This window comes from Tamandua tetradactyla, chromosome 1 (genome assembly GCF_023851605.1).
Source record: "Tamandua tetradactyla isolate mTamTet1 chromosome 1, mTamTet1.pri, whole genome shotgun sequence".
NCBI lineage: Eukaryota > Metazoa > Chordata > Mammalia > Pilosa > Myrmecophagidae > Tamandua > Tamandua tetradactyla.
In genome coordinates this window covers 86,320,587-86,340,300 of record NC_135327.1, presented here as the reverse complement: position 1 = coordinate 86,340,300, position 19,714 = coordinate 86,320,587, and the positions used below count along the sequence as shown (strand labels likewise).

At 38.7% G+C, this 19,714-nt stretch overlaps 1 long non-coding RNA gene and 1 pseudogene across 3 annotated transcripts in view; one reads left to right on the top strand and one right to left on the bottom strand.

Annotated features, from left to right (window-relative positions):
* Positions 1-1,262: 1,262 nt before the first annotated feature.
* The window catches only part of LOC143685070 (uncharacterized), a 66,799-nt gene continuing 48,347 nt past the window's right edge, over positions 1,263-19,714 (bottom strand). For all 3 annotated transcript variants that reach the window (XR_013176356.1, XR_013176358.1, XR_013176361.1), the window contains one exon: positions 1,263-1,428. This is a non-coding gene — a long non-coding RNA (uncharacterized LOC143685070). The remainder of the gene's footprint in view (positions 1,429-19,714) is intronic.
* Positions 14,634-16,306, top strand: LOC143685063 (transmembrane protein 126A-like; annotated as a pseudogene).

Below are 19,714 nucleotides of genomic sequence, written 5' to 3'. Positions count from 1 at the left end.
TCCCAACCTTTCACTTTCAATCTATTTTTGTCCTTGTGTCTAAAATGAGTCTCTTGTACACAGCATATAGATGGGTTCTGTTTTTCAATCCATTCTGACAGCCCATGTCTTTTGATTGGGCAGTTTAATCCATTAACATTTAATGTTATTACTATAAAGGCAGTACTTTCTTCTACCATTTTGTCTTTTGGTTTTTATATGTCACATCTAATTTTTTCCTCTTTTTACCTTTACTAATAGTCTTCTTTTCTAAACTCTTCTCCAGGTTTCTCTCTCCTGCCTCTTCCTATCTTCCTGTAGCACTCCCTTTATTATTTCTTGTGGAGTTGGTCTCTTAGTCACACCTTCTTTCAGTGATGGTTTGTTTTAAAATATTTCCATTTCCCCCTCTTTTTTGAAGGACAGTTTTGCTGGGTTTAGAATTCTTGGTTGGCAGTTTTTCTCCTTCAGAATCTTAAATATATCATACCACTGCCTTCTTGCCTACACAGTTTCTGCTGAGAAATCCACACATAGTCTTAATGTCCTGCCCTTCTGTATGATGGATTCCTTTTCTCTTGGTATTTTCAAAATTCTCTCTGTTGACATTTGACAATCTGATTAGTGCCGTGCAGTATGTCTACTTGGATCAATTCTATTTGGGGTACACTGCACTCCTTGGATCTGTAATTTTATGAATTTCAGAAGAAATGGGAAAATTTCAGTGATTATTTCCTCCAATAGTCTTTCTTTTCCTTTTCCTCTCCTTTTCACACACCCACAGCACATATACTTGTGGGCTTCATGTTTTCACTCAATTCCCTGAGACCCTGCCAGGGCAAAAACTTATAGTTCTTTGGTGCTTATTCCAAGTTTACCTGTGCTGAGGCATGTTTTCAGTAGTCAGAATTTGGTAATTAATTCCATAATTGGAGCTTGGTTGAGCTAAGTCCTTGCTACTAGTAAAGTCTGCTTCCTTTCCCCACTGGGGAACCAGCCTGTCATGCCATGGGGGAGAGGAACCTTGGGGGCCTTACAGTTTTGTGTGGGATCTCAGCCATTCCACCTTGTCCAGACTGGTGTATGCTATGTGTCTGATAACTGATGTTTCCCCAGCAGTTGTTCTACACTGCTCCTGGCTATTTACTAGCTGCTCTGGAGGACAAACTAATTTCCACACCTCACTATGCTGCCATCTGGTTCTGCCTCCTGCATTACATTTTGATTTATTAATAGTGAAAAATACAGAAACACTAAAAAAAGAAAGCGAGAAAAGCCTTTATTTCCCACTCTACAGAAACAATTACTGTTAACATTTTTCTTTATTTACAGTGATTCAAGAATATATTTGCCTCTTCTTAAATAATTCATCTCATGGACAGGCCATGGTGGCTCAGCAGGCAGAGTTCTCGCCTACCATGCTGGAGACCTGGGTTGGATTCCTGGTACCTGCCCATGCAAAAAAAAAAAAAAAAAAAATCATCTCATATATACCTGCTATATCCTACTTTTTAAAGGCAGTACACTATAAACATTTTACTGTAATATCAAATAATCTTAAAACAAGTGAGATCTAGTCAATACCTACCAATTTTCTTTACAAAGTGGTTTATTACATTTTAAACATTTTTTTATTGTGAAATATAACATATAAACAAAAAAGCAATGCATTTCTTGTAACAAGTAGTTATAGAGCAGACTTCAGAATTTGGTATGGGTTACAATTTCACAATTTTAGGTTTTCCCTTCTAGCTGCTCCAAGACACTGGAAACTAAAAGAAATATCAATATAATGATTCAACAGTCATACTTCTTCATTAAATCCTATCTCCTTTGTTATAACTCCTCCTACTCCTTTGATCCTTTTGTCAATCTTTAGTGGTATTTAGGCTGCACTTATTCCAACTTTTTCATGTTGGAAAGGGGTGTCGATAATATGGGCTAGGGGAATGAAACTAGTTGTTCCATCAACTAGGGACTCCCAGGTTGGCCCCTCTGCATTTCAGGACTTATCTGGTCTAGGGACCAATCTGGAGGTTGTAGGTTTCTGGAAAGTAATCTTAGTGTCTGAAACCTTTATAGAATTTCAGATACAGCCCTAGGTGTTCTTTAGGGTTGGCAGTAATGGTTTCGGTTGGGGGTTGGTAAACTACAGTAAACAGCAATATTTAGGTGAAGCTAGCATAAGAGTAGCTCCCAGGATAGCCTCTAGACTCTATATGAACTCTCTTAGCCACTCATAGCTTATTTTGTTTATCCCTTTTTGGTGAGGAAGGTGTTGTCAATCCAAAGTGCCAGGGCTAGGCTCATCTCTGGGATGCATGTCCCATGTTAACAGGGAGACTTTCACCCCTGGATGTCATGTCCCACATAAAAGGGGTAATGATTTTACTTGCAGAGTTGGGCTTAGAGAGAGGCCATATATGAGCAACAAAAGAGGTTTTCTCAAAGTACCTCTTAGGCATAACTATAGGTAGGCTTAGCTTCTCCAACAGAATAAGCTTCATAAGAGCAAGATCAAGGACTTGGCCTATGGACCTGGGAGTCCCTAATATTTGAGACAGTATCAGGGGTTTCCCTGGAGGTAAAGTTTAATAGTTACATTTCTTTTCTTCTGTACCTCAACAGACTTTGCCAATATTTTTTAATTATCTGCTTAACATACTCTAAGATGTATCCAGGTATCACAGCTATACAGAATTACAAGCTCTCATTCCCATGTGTTTGAATTGTTTAAATGAGCTACCCATTAAGGGTGAGTTAGATTATGTGCTACTGAAAATTAAGATTTTGGACAAAATAACCTTTCTTTCTTTGGTCTTATACAGTAGGTGAAGTTCTAAAATTAAGACAATGTCCTCCTTACACCTGTATTTTGATCTACCTTATTTCTGACCCAATCAGCTTTATTCTTATCTCTGATTGAAGCCTGATTTATTTTTCAGTTTCTTTAACAGTTGTTATATGTAGCAATGCTGACATTCAGAGCTACATAACTCCAACTCTGAGTTTTATGTATCACACAGAAAGCCAAAGTTCCAGAGATATACCAGGTCATGCATATTTAGCACAGCATCTCAGAATCTAGAAATAACGTTTACAGCTCTGGACTAAATGTGACTGCTACAAGAGCTTACAACCTAGGCCTCAATTTCCTCAAAACTATTTTCCAAAAGAGATCATAAAATGTTTGTTCTTTTATTTCTGTCTTATTTTGCATCACATAATGTCCCCAAGGTTCGTTCACTTCATTGCATACCACATAATTTCCTGCCCTTCTGTAGCTGCACAATATTCCATCATATGTAAATACCACAGTTTGTGATTCTACTTCTCAATGTATCCTTCAGACACCTCCATCCATTGCACATCATGTATAAGGTACAAAGTGAACAATCCATGTCCCATATTATCCTTATTTGGCTATACAATCATCAACACTCTAAAGTTTAAACAATTTTCATTGCTCCAAAGAGAAAAATAATTGATAAACACACCCTCATCAGATAGAAAATCCAGTCCTCCCCTTATCTTTTTGCCTTTCCTGCCCCAATTATTTACCTCTGGTATTGCTGTGGTACTGTTTATATCTTCTTGTTAATTATAGACCATAACATGCAATGGTAGTTTTCTACCCTGTTTTAGTTTGTTAAGCTGCCAGAATGCAACATACCAGAAACAGAACAGCTTTTAAAAAGGGAATTTATTAAGTTGAAAGTTTCCAGTTCTAAGGCCATGAAAATGTCCAAATTAAGGCACCAACAAGAGGTTACCTTCACTCAAGAAAGGCCGATACCATCTAGAACACCTCTGTTAGCTGGGAAGGCACATGGCAATATCTAGCTTTCTCTCCTTATTTCATAGTCTTCCCTGAGAGCGTTTTCCTTCCTCATCTTCAAAGATCTCTGGCTATGTGGGTCTTTCAGCACTGAAGCTTTTTCCAAAATGTTTCCCCCTTAAAGGGCTTCACTAGGAAACCCCACCTTGAATGGGTGGAGGTACATCTCCATGGAAACCATCTGTTCTAGTTTGCAAGTTGCCAGAATATGATATATCAGAAAAGGAACAGCTTTCAAAAAGGAGGATTTATTAAGTTGCAGGTTTATAGTTCCAAGGCTGTGAAATGTTCAAATTAAAGCAAGGCTAGACATGTCCAATCGAAGGCATCCAGGGAAAAATACCTCGGTTCAAGAAGGCCAATGATGTTCAGGATTTCTCTCTCAACTGGAAAGGCACATGGTGAACATGGCAGCATCTGCTAGCTTTCTCTCCAGGCTTCTTGTTTCATGAAGCTCCTCTAGGGGAATTTTCCTTCTTCATTTTAAAAGGTCTCTAGCTGTGTGGACTCTCATGGCTTGAAAGCTTTCTTCAAAATGGTTCCCTTTTAAAGGGCTCTACTAAGTAACGCCACCTTGAATGGATAGAGACACACCTCCATGGAATCTATCTAATCAAAAGTTACTATCCACAACTGGGTGGGTGAATTCTCCATGGATAATCAAAAATTCCCACCCAGCAATACTGAATGAGGATTAAAGAACATGGCTTTTCTGAGGTACACCACAGATCCATACCCAGAACACCATCTGATCAAAAGTTATCACCCACACTTGGGTAGGTCACATCTCTATGGAAACAAAAAGATCCTATTCAGCATTATTGAATGAGGATTAAAGAACATAAATTTTCTGAGGTACATGACAGTTTCAAACCATCATATCCCTATACTTCTCAGGGTGTTACTGAACATTTGTACAAAATTCATACCTTTGAATTATTTCATTCAAGAACTTATCTATGTTTGTAGTGTTAACTGGTGGGATACATGTCTCTTTACAACCCCTTTCAATCATGTTTACCTTCAACATGGCAATATTACTTATAAGCCCACTAATGAACTGCCTTCACTTTTATACATTTCCTTACATTTAAGTTAAACCTTATTAGCTAACCATACACTCACCTCTAGCTTCTGTGTATCTCTAGGTCCTCTATATTCTATACTATAAGTCTCTGAGTTTACCTTTTCCAAGGTCATAATAGTGAAATACAGTATCTTTTTGTGTCTGGCTTATTTCACACAGCATTACATCTTTAAGGTTCATCCAGATCATCATATGCTTTAGGACCTGACTTCACCTTACTGCTGCTAATATTCCATTATATGTAAATGTCACATCTTGTTTATCCACTCATCTGCTGATGGACACCTGGCTTGTTTCCATCTTTTGGCAATTCTGAATAATGCTGCTATGAACATCAGTATGCAAATGTCTGTTTGTGTCACTGCTTTCAGCTCTTCTGGGTATATATAAAACAGTGTATTGCCAGGTCATAGGGCAACTCGATATTTAGTTTTCTAAGGAACCACTAAACTGTCTTCCATGGTGGCTGTACCATTATCCATTCCCACCAGCAGTGCATAAGTATTCCAATTTCTCCACATCCTCTCAAACATTTGTAGTTTTCTGTTAAATAGCAGTCATCCTTATAGATGTAAGATGGTATCTCATTGTAGTCTTGATCTGCATTTCCCTTATAGCTAATGAAAATGAGCATCTCTTTATGTGCTTTTTAGCCACTGCATTTGCTCTTTGGAAAAATGACTTCATATATTCAGCCCATTTTATGATTGAGTTCTCTGTTCTTCTGCTGTTGAGTTGTATGATTTCTTTATGTGTACAGGATATCAAGTCTTTATCTAATACTGATTTCCAAATATTGTCTCCTATTGAGTTGGCTGCCTCCTCACCATTTTGACAAAGTCCTTTGAGGCACAGAAACATTTGATTTTGAGGATTCCCATTTGTCTATTTTTTCTTTCATTGCTTGTGCTTTGGGTATAAAGTTTAGGAGGCTACCTCCTATTACTAGGTCTTGTAATATTTTATTCTAGGCATTTTATGATACTGGCTCCACTCTGAGTTAATTTTTGTATAGGGTGTATAGTAAGGGTACTCTTTCATTCTTTTGACTATTGATATCTAGTTCTCCCATGTCCACTTATTGAAAAGACTATTCTGTCCCAGAACAGTGAATTTGGGGACCATGTTGAAGATCAACTGACCATAGATTTGGTGGTCTTTCTCTGCACTCTCTTTTTTGATTCCATTGGTCAATTCTTCTATCTTTGTGCCAGGACCATGCTGTTTTGACCACTGTGGCTTTGCAATAACCTTTAAAATCAGGAAGTGTTATTTCTCTACTTCATTCTTTTTTGTAGGATATTTTTTACTTATTTGAGGTCTCTTCCCCTTCAAAGTGAATCTAATAACTAGTTTTTCCAAGTCTTCAAAGGAGGCTGTTAGAATTTTTATTGGTATTACACTGAATCTGTAGATCAATTTAGGTAGAACTAACATCTTAACAATATTTAACCTTTCTATCCATGAGCAAGGAATTGTCTTTCTACCTATTTAGATCTTTGATTTCTTTTAATAATGTTTTGTAGTTTTGTGTGTTTGGTTCTGTTTCATCCCTGGGTAAGTTTATACATAGATACTTGGTTAAGTTGCTATTTTGAGTAGAATTTTTTCCTTAATTGTCTCGAGTTAGTTCATTGCCTGTGTATAGAAACATTACTGATTTGTACACATTAATCTTGTATCCTGCCACTTTGCTGAACTTGTTCATTAGTTCAAGAAGCTTTGTCATGTGAGAATGATAGAGGGAGGAGGGCTGGGGACATAAATGAAATCAGAAAGATAGATGTTAAAGATCGAGACGGTATAATCTAGGAATGCCTAGAGTGTATAATAATAGTGAAATGTACAATGTACAAATTTTAAAAATGTTTTTGCATGAGGAAGAACAAAGGATTGTCATTATTGCAGGGTGCTGAAAATAGATGATAACTAATACTTCAAAATGTCACATTATGTGTAAGATTAAAGCAAAAAATGTTTATTTGTTATAAAATTTAGATTTTGACTAGAGCATTTCCTAATATAACTCATGTAGATAGTTTGATTGAATGTCATAAGTACTTGGAATCTCAGGTAGCACATGAGATTTTGTTGGTTTGTCCAGAGTGATGCCCCGATGAATCCCAGAGTGATTTGATCAGTGACTGGAAAAATATTTGCAAGCCCCCTTCAGGGAATGGTGAGAGTGGGGAGAAATTCAACTTCCCCAAGTTGAATTCTTGATATTCTCACAAGCAGTGTGGACAACCAAAGCTATAGGCTGAGCCCCCAGGCTTGGGGTTTGTTCACATGAAACTTAACCCCACAAAGGATAAGTCAAGTCTACTTAAAATTTAGGCCTAAGAGTCACCCCCGAGAGAGCCTCTTTTGTTGCTCAGATGTGGCCTCTTTCTCCAGCCAATATGATGAGCAGTCTCACCACCCTCCCCCTCTCTGCATGGGGCAACACTCCCAGGGGTGTGGACCTTCCTGGCAACGTGGGACAAAGATCCTGGAATGAGCTGAGACTCAGCATCAAAGGACTGAGAAAAACCCTAGAATGAGCTGAGAATTAAAATCAAGAGACTGAGAGAACCTTCTCGACCAAAAGAGGGAAGAGTAAAATGAGACAAAGTGTCAATGGCTGAGAGATTCCAAACAGAGTAGAGAGGTTATCCTGGAGGTTATTCTTACGCATTAAGTAGATATCACCTTGTTGTTCAAGATGTAGTGGAGAGGCTGGAGGGAATTGCCTGAAAATGTAGTGCTGTGTTCCAGTAGCCATGTTTCTTGATGATGATTGAACAATGATATAGCTTTCACAATGAGACTCTGTGAATGCGAAAACCTTATGTCTGATGCTCCTTTTAGCTACTATATCAACAGAAGAGTAGAACATATGGAATAAAAATAAATAACAGGGGGAACAAATGTTAAAATAAATTCAGTTTGAAATAGTGGTATATGAAAGCGAGGGGTAAGGGGTATGGTATGTATAGTTTTTTTCTCTATTATCATTTTATTTCTTTTTCCGTTGTCTTTTTATTTCTTTTTCTAAATCGAAGCAAATGTACTAAGAAATGATGAATATGCCAACTATGTGATGATATTAAGAATTACTGATTATATATGTAGAATGGAATGATTTCTAAATGTTTTGTTTGTTAATTTTTTTAATTAATAAAAAAAAAGCTTTGTCATAGATTTCTCAGGAGTTTCCAAATATAGTATCATATCATGTGCAAATAATGAATGTTTTACTTCTTCCTTTCCTACTAGAATGCCTTTTATTTCTTTTTCCTGCCTCACTGCTTTACCTAGAATGTAACCTACAATTGTTTTGTTTATTTTACCTACAATTGTTTTGGTTTCGAAGCTGCTTTAATGCAGTATACCAGAAGTGGAATGGCTTGTACAAAGAGAATATAATAAATTACAAACTTACAGTTCTAAGCCTATAAAAACATCCAAACTAAGGCAACCAGGGAAAGATACCTTAATTCAAGGAAGGTCCATGGGTCAGGAACACCTTTGTCAGTTGGGTAGTCACAAGGCTGGCATCTACTAGTCCCTTGCTTCTAGGCTCCATTGCTTTCAGCCTCTGTTCCTGTAGGGGTTCCTTGCAATTGCTTCTCAGGGGCTGGCTACAGTCTCTTGGTTTCCCTTGGCTCTTTCCAGGTTCTGACTTTCTTAACATCTCATGGTGATGTCTGCTGAGCTCCAAGCATCGTCAATCATCCTTGTATGTGCTCTCTATGTGTTGGCATCTGTGTCAGCTCTGCTCTGAACTTTCTGTCAGCTCTGTCATTTCTATAGGATCTTTCTCTGTCAGCTATGAGGCTTCTGTCATTTCTGGTCCTCTCCAAGATGTTTTCCCTTTTAAAGGATTCCAGTAAACTAATCAAGACCCACCTGGAATGGGTGGCATCACATCTCCATCTAATCAAAGTTCACACCAATATTTGGGCATGCCACATCTCTGTGGAGATAATCTAATCACAGTTTCCAACCTCTAGTATTGAATCAGGATTAAAAGAAATGGCCTCCTCCACAAGATTGAATCAGGATTAAAACATAGCTTTTCCAGGGTACATAATATTTTCAAATGGGCACAACAATGTTGAATAATAGTGGCAACAATGTGCTTTTCTCATTCCCTATCTTAGGATGAAGGCTTTCAGTGTCTCACTATTGAGTATGATGCTGTCTATGGGTTGTTCATATATGCCCTTTATCATATTGAGGAAGTTTTCTTTGATTCCTACCTTTTGAAGTGTTTTTTTTATCAGGAAAGGATGCTGAATGTTGTCAAATGCGTTTTTAGCATCAATTGAGATGATCATGTGATTTTTCCTTTTGATTTGCTAATGTGCTGTATTACATCGATTGATTTTTTTCTGTTGAACCACCCTTGCATTCATGGTATAAATCCCACTTGTTGTGGTATATAATTCTTTTAACGTGTCATTGGATTCAATTTGCTAGTATTTTGTTGAGAATTTTTCCATCTATATTCATTAGTGAGATTGGCCCATGGTTTTCATTTTTTATAGCATCTTTACCCAGTCTTGGTACTAGAGTGATGTTAGCTTTATAAAATAAGTTAGATGGTGTTCCTTTTCCTCAACTTTTTTTGAAGAGTTTGAGCAAGATTGGTATTAGTTCTTTTTGGAATGTTTGAGAAACATTCCATCTGGAAGCCATCTGGCCCTGGGCTTTTCTTTGTAGGAAGATTTTTTGATGACTAATTAGAAGCTGGCACATGAGGCAGGACTGGGACTCCTAACTCCTTCACCCACATGGGTATCTGGTAGGACCTCCACCATGTGCAGCATGGAGGGCTGGGTTTGGGCATGCTGGGACTTCTTCTTGGTGCCACCATCCAGTCAGCACCATATGTCATGGAGCAGCAGCTACTCCTTGGCTGAAACCTCGGTGGGTGATCTCCACCCACAGCAACCCCTCCATGGACTTGGCCAGGTCCAGGGGATGGTCCCCATTGCTGTTGACTGCAGCGACACTGGCCCCATGGCTCAGAAGGTACTCAGTGATGTTCAGGTAGCTGCAGGAGGCAGTTACATACAGGGGCATTCAACCCTCGTTGGTAGCCTGGCTTACTGTGACACCTTGCTCCACCAGGAAGTCCACCACTTGCAGGTTCTCGTCTATGGAGGCTTGGTGCAGGTTGCTGATGCCGTCGGCATTGGTGGAGTTGAGCACAGTGCAGGCAGGCGGCCAGGCTGGACTCTGAGCAGGGGTCCGGGCACAGCATCAGAAGTGCCTCATCCAGGTCACCACCTGCAGGCTGCCAGGAGCTCAGCAGCAGCTGGAAGCAGACAGTGCCAGTATGCTGCTCCCCGGAGCCCGACTCGGCACCCACTTGCACCCCCAATGCCACAGCTGCTCTCACGTCCACTCATAGGCCACCGCTGCCTGCCCTGGGAGCTGCTGGGTGTGCAATGGTTTTTATGCAATTATAACACCAAAAGTTTTATTATTATTATTACTCATTTTGGTTCCTTAAATTTACTTCCACAATCACCTTCTGAGGCCAGCTGTCTGGGATACAGGAACAATTACAGAAATCAGAAGTCTCCACCACAATACCTAGTCTGATGCCCCCCATGCACCAAAACCCAGTATGAGGGGGGAATCTTAAATAGGATATTCTTATGAGGCTACTTCTGTAAAGTTGTAACCCACCTCATTCAAGACAGGTCTTAATCTTCTCACTGGAGTCCTTTATAAATGGAATGAATAAAGCAAGAGAGAAAAAGCCATGAAAGCAAGATGTGGAAATCAAGGAAATTCGGAAAAGGCAGAGACTCACTCACTGCCGTGTGCCTCGCCATATGGCAGAAGACCCAAGGATCACTAGCAACCGGTCCTTGGGAAGAAAGGAGGGCTGTGATGATGCCTTGATTTGGACCTTTTTTTCCAGCCTCAATACTGTAATCTTGTAAGCTAATAAGTTCCCATTGTTAAGCCAATGGATTTCATGGTATCTGATTTCATCAACCTAGCAAACTAAAACATTAGGTGTGTGTCTGGCCTCTTTATGTCTTAAATAAAAAAAACAATTAAATGAAGACTAAAACTCCCACGATGCTTCTGAATGCAGGTGGTAATAAGTGGAGTGAATATATGAGCCAGGGCTCTCAAAGGGCATCTGCTTACCACCCCGGCCCCATTGTTCCTCTTGGGTTAGGAAATGGAGGAATCAGGATTGAAGTGTTCAATAGGAAACCTGAGAACTTGTGTGTAATAAAATGCTGAAAACTACCCATGGTCTTTTGCTTTTCTACAAGAAGAACATATCCGAAATGAGGGAAGGCTTAAACTTATTTGTTTACCAAAACAACTATCTATCCTTATTTGTACTCACCACCTGCCTTGAAATGCACTACTGCCCATTTTTGAATCTGATGTCTTACCCCTGGCATCTTCCTCAGAGAGGTTCTACTTTTCTCAGCCTTTTCTATTATGTTGGCCTCCCTGGTGACATACAGAACTGAGGAAGATTTGTCCCAGAAACGGCTGTCAATTCTGCCTGCCTGCTGGAATCACAAGGTGATATATATAGATATATATTTATAGGTAATGTCACCTCATGAGATATATATATCCATTCCACTGCCCCCTCTCCAAGGTTCTAATTGAGTTGGTCTGGGCATAATTCTAGGAACTGCTGGGTGTTCCTTGGTTGATACTTGCTTTCCTTGCATTCCCATGCCTTCAGGGTCTCATTCATAATGACATTTCCAAAGAATGTTCCATGACTTACAGTTTCCTTGGCCTCAGTAAAAAGTCTGACCTGTCTAACTCCAACTTAGGTACTGAAAAGAACTTTAAAAGAAAAAGTGGAGGGAAAGCCACCCTGCCATCTGCCTTTCAGCAGGAGCAGCTTCCTTTTGCTGTATCATTGAAAAACAGAAGGGATCCTCAACAGAGAGATGACAATTTTCTACAGGCATTTGGAAATGTTGAATAGGGGGTGCTTTGGGCTTTTAACGTCTAGGAAGGAGCCAGGAGTGCTAATACTCTGCTATACTAGGGACAGTCCCACCTAACAAAGATTTGTTTAACCCAAAATGGCAGTAGTATCTTATTTGAGAAATGTGGGTCTGACAGTACAGAAGGGACACTGGGGAGCATTGAGATAAAGCCCCACCTGGTTCCTCCCCCTCTTTAGTTCTCACAGGCTACTGTTACACATAGCCATTTCTTGACCTTCACAAGACACAAACTCAGGTATTCCAACATACCGTTATTTTTCTGTAGTTGGATTCTATATCTATCCTAAGTCCTATTTCTCTCTGATGGCAGACAACTTAATCAATCTCTTCCTGGTAAAGTTAATATTTCTCAACATTTGTATTTTAAAACTAAATCATGGTTGCCAGGTAATACAATTGAGTAGGGAGCTCCAGGACTCAGTTACTCAGTTTGTCCTCCAGTGTAGTTAGTAAACAGCCAGGAAACTGTCTCATACAACTATTTGAGGCTCCAGAGTATAGAAGAACACCATAGACCATCCAGGGAATGGAAGGAAGAGACTGATAAACTACAGTAAATATCTGTGAGTAGCTCTTGCCACACTATGGAGGTTGGTGCTTATCCCCCACTGGTATGGAAGGCCACTTTGGGAGCCACTCCCCTGCTGGAAATAAAAGTCCTCTTTCCCAAGAACAGGGGAGGGGGCAAGGCCAGATACTGACTCTAGCTTTTGATTATTGAGTTCAGATTCCTGGGTTCCAGCTCCAAGGACAGCTACATTTTCAACCTGCCCAGCACAGAAATCAGACAGCAGCCTTTGTTTCAAACCTGCCCTTGGCAAGGGAGGAATAGGGACTGAATTAGACACACAGTGCCTTCTTGAGGTGATGGAAAACTGTTTGCTGAAGGGCATCTCTTCCCCAAGAAAGGAAGGAGGCAGACACAAGCACAGTTTGTGGCTTTGGATTAGAAAATTCAGATCACAGGGCCTGGGATCTCAGCAACAGTTTCAATTAATTCTGGCCCAAAGCAGCTGGCATCCTCTGCCTCAACCATGCACCTGGCAGAGGCAGAGTCGGTTGAGAATTGAAGGCACAATATCACCTTAGGACTGTAGGGAACAACTAGCAGAAGAGCATCATTTTCTGGGGAGGCCAGGAAAGCACAGACTCCTGTGTGTTAAACAGAAAACTGGCATCCTTCTGGGTCTTCTCCCCAGGGCACTTTGGAACCAACCTATATCTCATGTGTGGGTCTGTGGGCCTATTTGGACTGGGAAAAACTGACTTGGGAAAATCCTCTCCAGGGGTACCCTCCTCCCAGAATTTGCCCTCCAGGTAAAAGTAGATAGACATAACAAAAGGAGTATTGAAAATATAGAGCGACAAATAAAACACAAACAAAAACTGATTAATATTCCAAGAGGAGGGACAGAGGAAAGGAAATTTTCTTCTGGGAGTGAAACAATTGCACAAATAATACAATTTCAAAAATTATACCATAAATTCAGGGCAAGAATCAGACTAATAAGGGCTGAAAAAAATCTGATCAGTTAAATATAAGCTATTCTAAAGGTCTATAATAAGGTGAATCAAGTGTCAACAAAGAGCTTTAGCATAAAGTCAATGAACAAAAGACTCCAGGCAAGAGACAGAAACAAACTTACAGAGTAAACCCATCAAGACAATCTGATACCTAGACACTATCAAAAAATTACAAGCCATACTAAGAAACAGGAAAATATGGCTCAGTCAAGGGAACAAACTAAAACTTCAGATGAGACACAGGACCTGAAACAACTGATCAATGAGATTTAGCAAATCTCCTAAATCAATTCAAGGAGATGAAGGAAAACATGGCTAAAGAGATAAAGGATATCAAGAAAACACTGGGCAAGCATAAAGAAGCTTTTGAAAGCACGCAAAAAAAAAAAAAATAACAGAGCTTATGGGATTGAAAGGCATATTAGAAGAGATTAAAAATACACTAGTGGTATACAACAGCAAATCTGAATGGACAGAAGAAAGGATCAGCAAACTACAGAATAGGACATCTGAAATCTTACAGACAAAAGAACGGATAGAGAAAAGAATGGGAAAAAATGAGAAGACTCTCAGGGAACTGAATGATAGCATAAAGTGCACAAATATACGAGTCATTGGTGTTCCAGGAGGAGAAGAGAAGGGAAAGGGGCAGAAAGAATATTTGAGGAAATAATGGCTGAAAAATTTCCAACTCTTTTGAAAGACATAAATGTACACTGTCCAAAAAGTGCAATTTATGCCAAACAGCACAAACGGAAATAGATCTACTCAAAGACAAATATTGTTTGGTTTGCTAAAACTGCCAGAATGCAATATACCCAAAATGGGTTGGCTTTTTCAAAGGGGATTTATTATGTTACAAATTTAAAGTTCTAAGGCCATAAAGTGTCCAAACTAAACCATCAACAAGAAGATACCTTCACTGAAGAAAGGACAATGGGGCCCGAAGTTTCTCTGTCACATAGGAAGGCACACGGTGGTATCTGCTAGTCCTTCTCTCCTGAGTTGGTTTCAATATGGCTCTCTCAGGTCCTATGTGTCCTGGCTTCTCCTGGAGCATTTTTTTTTCTCTTTTATCTTCTCTTAGCATTGAGCTCTCTTCAAAATGTCTCTCTCTTAAAGAACTCCAACAACTGGATTAAGACCCAACTTGAATGGGCAGGGTCATAGCTCCATGGAAACAACCTAATCAAAAAGTTCCACCCAACAATAGGTCTGCCCCCACAAGATTGGATTAAAAGGCAAAGGCTTTTCTAGGGCACATAACCGATTCAAACTAGCACACATACAAATCAGAACATCAAACGTAGAAAAAAGAACTCTGAAAGCAGCAAGAGTAAAGTAATTCATTACATTCAAGGAATGATGCCTGGTAAACTAAACATTGATTTATCATCAGAAACCATGGAGGCAAGAAGACAGTGGTAAGGCACTGATAAAGAAAAACTGCCAGCTGAGACTTCTTTCTCCAGCAAAACAGTCCTTCAGGCCAAATCACATGCCAGCCAAAGATGGCTGCTCATGTGTGAGTCAACAGTGGTTGCTGTGAGTCCTAGTGTGGCTAAAGGAGATAGGCAGCACTGGCTGAGATAAGGGAAGCATAAGGCACAAGATGGAAAATCAAGAATCAGATACTATTAAGGAAGACTTAACAGCTTTGAATATCATAACCAGAAAAGTTAACCAATTTCCAGAAGTAGAAAAGAATCTATTTGAACATGGATCAACATATATTGGACTTAATGCTGCTCTCTGTGAACTAAAAGCAGTCTTTTTTGATGTGTCTTAAATGTAACACAGGCTTGTATAGCTGCTGGCTTACCAACGGCAGTGATCCCATTTTTGGCAGTACAGGTATCTTACAGATGTTTTATAAATTTACCTTTGAGTACTAGTGATTTGAATTGTGAGACCTGTACTGTAACATGGGGAGGACTGGTTGGTCTTGTTTTACGGGGGTGGGAGGGATGGTCTGTATCCTGCTTTCTTGGCTATTCCTGTGAGTGGTTGCCTAGCAGTCAGATATGTCTCTGCTGTGCTACAAGAGAAAGGAAACATCTTAACCTACTGGATTAGAATTTCAAAGCCTATTTTTTAGAAAGATTTTATTTCCCATTTTGCTTGTGCTGGTTTGAAAGGATGTACAGACCCTAGAAAAGCCATGTTTTAATCAAAATCCCATTTTGTAAAGGTAGAATAATCCCTATTCAATACTGTATGTTTGAATCTGTAATTAGATCATCTCCCTGGAGATGCAACCCAATCAAGAGTGGTTGTTAAACTGGATTAGGGGAAATGTGTCTCCACCCATTTGGGTGGGTCTTGTAAGTTTCTGAAGTCCTTTAAAAGAGGAAACATTTTGGGGAATACGAGATTTGGAGAGAGCAGAGAATGCTGTAGCATGACAAAGCAGAGTACACCAGCCAGTGACCTTTGGAGATAAAGAAGGAAAATGCCTCCCGGGGAGCTTCATGAAATAGGAAGCCAGCAGAGAAAGCTAGCAGATGATGCCATGTTCACCATGTGCCCTTCTAGCCAAGAGAGAAACCCTGACTGTGTTTGCCATGTAAGTTTCTCTCTCACTTGAGAGAAACCCTGAACTTCATCAGCCTTCTTGAACCAAGGTATCTTTCCCTGCATGCCTGTGATTAGACATTTCTATAGACTTGTTTAATTGGGACATTTTCTCAGCCTTAGAACTGTTCACTAACAACTTATTAAATTCCCCTTTTGAAAAGCCATTCTGTTCCTAGTATATTGCATTCTAGCAGCTAGCAAACTAGAACATTGCTCCAGACCATGTTTGCAGCATACTTTGGACCTAGACAGTATAAATTTATAAAAGCCCTTCAGTTACCTGAACCTGGCCTAGAAATTCACTGATTTTAAGCAAAAACACAGATAAGAATAAAATGGCTTAAAAAAAAAAAAGACTGTCGTTCAACAATGAGGGGGAAGTTTAAAATATTCACTGATAAACAGAAGAATAAACTGTTTTTCTTCTAAACTAACTGATAAACTTAGAAGAATTTGTTAACAAGGATCTGCCCCACAAGGAACACTAAAGGGAGTCCTTCAGGTTGAAAGGAAAAAAGCAGGAGAGTATAGAATGAAGATTATCAGTAAGGGTAACCAAAAGCATAAAAACAAAAGCAAAACTAAGCCATAACATATAAAATCCAAAGGATAGACTGGTTGAAGTAATTCAGTTATTACTGAATTATAGTAATAACATTGAATGTTAATGGCTTAAATCCCCCCCCCCAGCCCAAAAAAGAAACAGATTGGGAGAATGGATTAAAAAATATGATTGATCTATATGCTGTCTACAAGTGACTCACCTTTAGACCCAAGGATACATATAGCTTGAAAGTGAAAGGCTGGAAAAAGATATTCAAACCAGAATAGAGATGGGGTAACTATACTACTATCAGACAAAGCAAACTTTAAGTGCAGAACTGTTATAAGAGACAAAGAAGGACATTACATGTTAAAAGGGGCAATGAACCAGAAGAAATACCAATCATAAATATTTATGCACCTAAGCAAGGTGCCCCAAATAGATGAGGCAAACTGGCAAAAGTGAAGGGAGAAACAGACGTATGAACAATAATAGCTGGAGACTGCAATACACCACCTTATCAACAGACAGAATATCTAGGCAGAAAATCAATAAGGAAACAGATAACTTCAATAATTTGATAAATGAATTAGACCTAAGAGACACATATAGAACACTGTACCACTAAACAGCAAGACATACATTCTTTTCAAGAGCTCCAGGATAACTGTCCAGGATAAACCACATGTTGGGTCACAAAACAGGTCTTAATAAATTTACAAAGACTGAAATTACACAAAGCCCTTCCTCTGATCATAATGGGATGAAGATGAAAATCAGTAACAGGAGGAGGACTAGAAAATATAGAAACTTAAGGTGGTTAGACGCACTCTTAAACAATCAGTGAGTCAAAGAAGAAATTGCAAAAGAAATCAGTAAATATCTTGAGATGAATGAAAACAAAAACACAATGTATCAAAACTTACCAGAATGCAGCAAAGGCAGCACTCTGAGAGGGAAATTTACAGCCCTAAATGCTCACATTTAAAAAGAAGAAAGAGCTAAAACAAATACTTAGCTGCACACCTGGAAGAACTAGAACAGCAAACTAATCCCAAAGTAAGCAGAAAGAGAAGCAACAAAGATTAGAGCAGAAATAATGAAATTAAGAATTAAAAAACAATAGAGATGTTAACAAAACCAAAAGTTGATTCTTTGAGAAAATCAATAAAATTGATAAGCCCTTAGCTAGACTGATAAAATTAAAAAGAGAGAAGATGCAAATAAAACCAGAAGTGATGGAGCAACTAGAAGGAAAAATCTGAGAGGATCGTATGGTAGCCCATGAAAAACTCTGGGATCTATCCTGTAACTACTTGTTGAAGAGTGCTTTGAAAACTACTGCTTTATTCTTTCTTTGATTTGTATATATGCTATACTATACAATAAAAAAAGTTAAAAAAAAAAAAAAAGCTAAAAACAAACAAACAGAAACAGTGGGTGTATAGGATAATGTTGACTTTCCTAGCTGCAGAATTCTAGCTCTGCATTTCAGGTGTCACACGACTTTGCTTTCACGATCCTTCAAAGATATTCTTTGGAAAGAAAAGCATATTACATTTATATATGTGTGTGTATATATCTCTGTGAGTAAAAGCTGGCATTCTACCACTTAACACCTTGATATTTTTATACCAGTTCAAATGGATCTAACTTCCATCTATCCTCATACTGCAAAATACATCCTAAAAGAGATATTCTAAAACTTGTATACACAGTTGTCTTCATGTTAATCCCAATCTTTTTCTCTAACAAATAATTCTGCAATAAATGCCTATCTTTTGTATATGTGCAAGAATGAGTTCCTAGAATTGGAATTGTTGTGTCAATTGGTATGTGTTTTAAATGTTGATGTTCAGAGATGTTGTTAAAATGTCTTGAAGTCTGAGTGTAGTAAATGCACTCTTTGTCACAGTCTGCATAGAATATCTGTCTGCCCATGTTATCAACTGATGCTTGATAAAAATTTCTTGGATTTGAAAAAAAAAACAGAACTGAGAAGGGGGACATTACTAGTGACCCCAAAGAAATAAAAAGCATGATTAAGAGGATACAATAAGCAACTTTACACAAAAAAAACTAGGCAACTTTTAGATGAAATGGATAATTTCTGAGAAACACATGAGCAACGCACACTGACTCCAGAAGAAATAGAATATCTCTACAAACCAGAAAGAAGTAAAGAGTTTGAAACAATCAACAAAAACCTCCCAACAGAGAAAAGCCTAGGACCAGATGGTTTCACAGGTGAATTGTACCAGTCATTCCAAGAAGAATTACTATCAATCCTGCTCAAACTCTTCCAGAAAACTGAAGAGGAGGGAACACTACCTAACTCATTCTGTGGGGCCTACAACACCCTAATACCAAGGCAAGATAAAGATACTACAAGAAAAAAATATTACACATCAATCTCTCTAATGAACAGAGATGCAGAAATCCCCTACAAAATGCCTGCAAATCAAATACAGCTGCATATTAAGAGAATTATACACCATGATCAAGTCGGTTTTATTCCAGGTATGCAAGGGTGTTTTGGCACACACACAAAAAATCAATTAATTTAACACACTGAAGGGGAAAAACTGCATGATCATCTTGATTGATGTAGAAAAAGCCTTTGATAAAATCCAGCATCCTTTCTTGATGAAGACACTTCAAAAGATAGGAACAGAAGGAATCTTCCTCAAAATGATAAAAGGGCATATATGAAAAAAAAACCATGGCTAACATAGTACTTAATGGTGAAAGACTGCACCTTTCTCTCTAAGATGATGAATAAGACAAGGATGCCCACTGTCACCACAGTTATTCAATATTGTGATATTATATCTAGTACAATATTGTGCTAGAAGTTCTAGCTAGAGCAGTTAGGCCATAAAAATAAATAAAGGCATCCAAACTGGAAAATAAGAAGTAAAATGTTCACTATTTGCAGATAACATGAGCCTATATTAGAAGTACCAATTCTATTACAAAGCTACTAGAGCTAATAAACAAGCTCAGCAAAGTGGTAGTATACAACCAAGATCAACATGCAAAAGTCATTATACTAGTAATGAGCAATTTGAGGAGGAAATCAAGGGAATTAATTTCACTTATAATAGCAACTAAAAGAATCAAATATCTAGGAATAAATTTAACCATGGATGCAAAGGACCTGAACACTG